Source organism: Artibeus jamaicensis, unplaced genomic scaffold, assembly GCF_021234435.1.
Source record: "Artibeus jamaicensis isolate MK-2021 breed Jamaican fruit bat unplaced genomic scaffold, CSHL_Jam_final scaffold_1283, whole genome shotgun sequence".
Lineage (NCBI taxonomy): Eukaryota > Metazoa > Chordata > Mammalia > Chiroptera > Phyllostomidae > Artibeus > Artibeus jamaicensis.
The window spans coordinates 13,987,858-13,990,820 of record NW_026522028.1 but is presented as its reverse complement, the minus strand read 5'-3'; the positions used below and the strand labels follow the sequence as shown (position 1 = coordinate 13,990,820).

General features: G+C 34.2%; 1 pseudogene; it reads right to left on the bottom strand.

Annotated features, from left to right (window-relative positions):
- Positions 1-302: 302 nt before the first annotated feature.
- Positions 303-412, bottom strand: LOC119037683 (uncharacterized; annotated as a pseudogene).
- Positions 413-2,963: the final 2,551 nt, after the last annotated feature.

Genomic DNA, 2,963 nt, shown 5'->3' with positions numbered 1-2,963 from the left:
ATGTACATTAAATCCAAATTTTAAATCAGCTATGAAACCAAATGGATGATTTTATAATGAATGCTTTGGCTGACTTTCTAATTCTGAGAAGTCAAAAAACATTATTGGGATTTCCTGAACCAAGATTATCCATTTCCATCAATGACACTGATATCCAAGCTAGACCTTAGGAAGATAAGAACAATGCAAAAGTAAAATCACTGACATTTCTTTTTGCAATATTTTTTTCTGACATATCTCCTTGGGCAAGGAAAACAAAAGAAAAAAATAGGACTACACCAGAAAAAAATTTTTTTGCACAGCAAAGGTAAACATTAACAAAAATTAAAAGACAATCTACTAAATGGAAGAACATAGTTGCTGATAAGAACAGATATTATACTTGATCTTAGCCAAAAGGCTGAGAAGCAATAGAACATATTTGTAATGATACATCTGATAAGGGGTTAATATCCAAAATGTATAAAGAACTCATACCACTCAAAACCAAGAAAAGTAATCCAATTAAAACCTGGGCAGAACACTTGAATAGATACATCTCCAAAGAGGACATATATCTATATGGCTAATAGACATCACTAATCATCAGAGAAATGCAAATGAAAACTACAATGAGATATCACCTCATACCTGTCAGAATGACTGTCAACAATAAGTCAACAAACAACAGTGCTGGGGAGGATGTGGAGAAAGGGAATCCTTGTGCACTGTCTGTGGGAATGCAGGTTTGTGCAACCACTATGAAAAACGGTATGAAAGTTCCTCAAAAACCTAAAAATGGAACTGCCTTTTGATCTGAGTATTTATACAAAGGAACCCAAAACACTAATTTGAAAGGATATATGCACCCCTATGTTCATTGCAGTATTATTTACAATAGTCAAGACCTGGAAGCAACCCAAATACCTGTTATAGACAAGTGGATAGTAAAGCTGTGGTGTGTGTGTATAGGTATATGTGTGTGTGTGTGTATGAATATTCTCAGCCATGAAAGACAAATACTATATGATCTCCTGTATATGTGGAATCTAAAGAACAAAATTAATGAACAAACAAAACAGAAATAGACTCATAAATGCAGAGAATACACTGATGGTTGCCAGAGTGGAGAGGGGTTGGTAGGCTAGATAAAAAGGTGACTAGATTAAGAACTACAAATTGGTAGTTACAAAACAGTCATGGGTATGTAAAGTAAAGCATAGGGAATATAGTAAATAACATCAATTATGTATGGTGCCAGGTGGGTACTTGAAATATCAGGGGATCACTTTGTAAAGTATATGATTGTCTAACCACTATGCTGTACACCTGGAATTAATACAAAATAATGCTCAACGTAAACTATAATTGAAAAAAATTAAATTAAATAATAAAGAAAAATTGGGCACTTAAAATTAAACTAGAAATTATAAAAATACTATTTGTCCATGAGAGAGATTCATACTCTTGAAAAATACACCATATCATCTCATATAATACTAGACTTTACCAACTTTTGTTTATTGAAAATGTGGTAGTCCCATTTGATGGAAGTAGGTACATAAGTCCTAGAGATAACACTAAAAATTTAATTTGAAGTAATCTTGCAAGTGGGTGGCTGAACAAATTAGTTTGAACTTTACATTGGTAGACAGGAGGAGCCTTTGGAATTTAGACATAGGTTTATGTAGTACGATGATTAAAGCTGTGGATTTAGGAAAATAACTTGACAGCAATATATGGGGAATTCTGGGGAGACTTAGCTGATAGAAAGAAGAATGGGGGAAGAATGAGGGGGATACCATACTTAAAGTGAGGTATAATAAGGACCTGAAATAGCATAAGAACAGTGGGAATACAGACAGGAAAACAGATGCCAATTGTAAATGCAGTCTTCTATCATCACTATATCTACCATAGACTGGGCAAATATGTAGCCACTATCTTACATGACTTGACCTTCCTTGACAAACATTTCTGGAAAATAAAGGGTGTTTTTTTTTTTTGTCTAAACTCTCCCAGTGTTAATTGAATACATATTTCCTACAATGGCAAAATATAACATTAAAAATAGACAGATGAGTAAGACTATTCTACCTAATCCTGAAAAACTGTTAATCTAATGGAAGAAATGTCCTATATTCAACTGAGTAATAGAAGATAGAAAGAAAACTGTATTAAAATAAAAATAGAACCAACTGTATGTGAAAACATATTTGCCAATGATACCTCAGACAAGGGTTTAATCTTCAAAATATACAAAGAACTTACACGACTCCACTCTAAGAAGACAACCAACCCAATTAAAAAATGGGAAAAGGACTTGAACAGACACTTCTCTAAGGAGTACATACAGAAGATCCAGAGACACATGAAAAGATGCTCAATATCACTAGTCGTCAGAGAGATGCAAATTAAAAACACAATGAGATACCACTTCACACTCGTCAGAATGGCCACCATAAACAAAGCAACAAACAAGTGATGGAGAGGATGTGGAGAAAAGGGGACCCCAATCCATCCTTGGTGGGGTTGCAGACTGGTACAACCATTATGGAAAACACTATGGAATTTCCTCAGAAAACTAAAAATGGATCTGCCTTTTGACCCATCAATACCATTGCTAGGACTGTATCCTAAGAACCCTGAAACATAAATCCAAAGAATCTATGTACCCCCATGTTCATAGCAGCACACTTTACAATAGCCAAGAGGGAGGTGGGGGGCATGGGGGAGGGTGGACTGGGATGGGAGTAAAAGACAGAAAACTGTACTTGAACGACAACTAAATAAATAAATTAAAAAAATAGAAGATAGATGAGAAAAGACACTGTGACATATTATTTCTAACACTTACTAAAAAAATTTCATGATGATATATATCATATGGAATACAGTCAATAATAATTGCATAACTTTGCATGGTTAAAGATGGTAACTTGACTGATTGTAGTGATCATTTCATACTATGTATAAATAACATG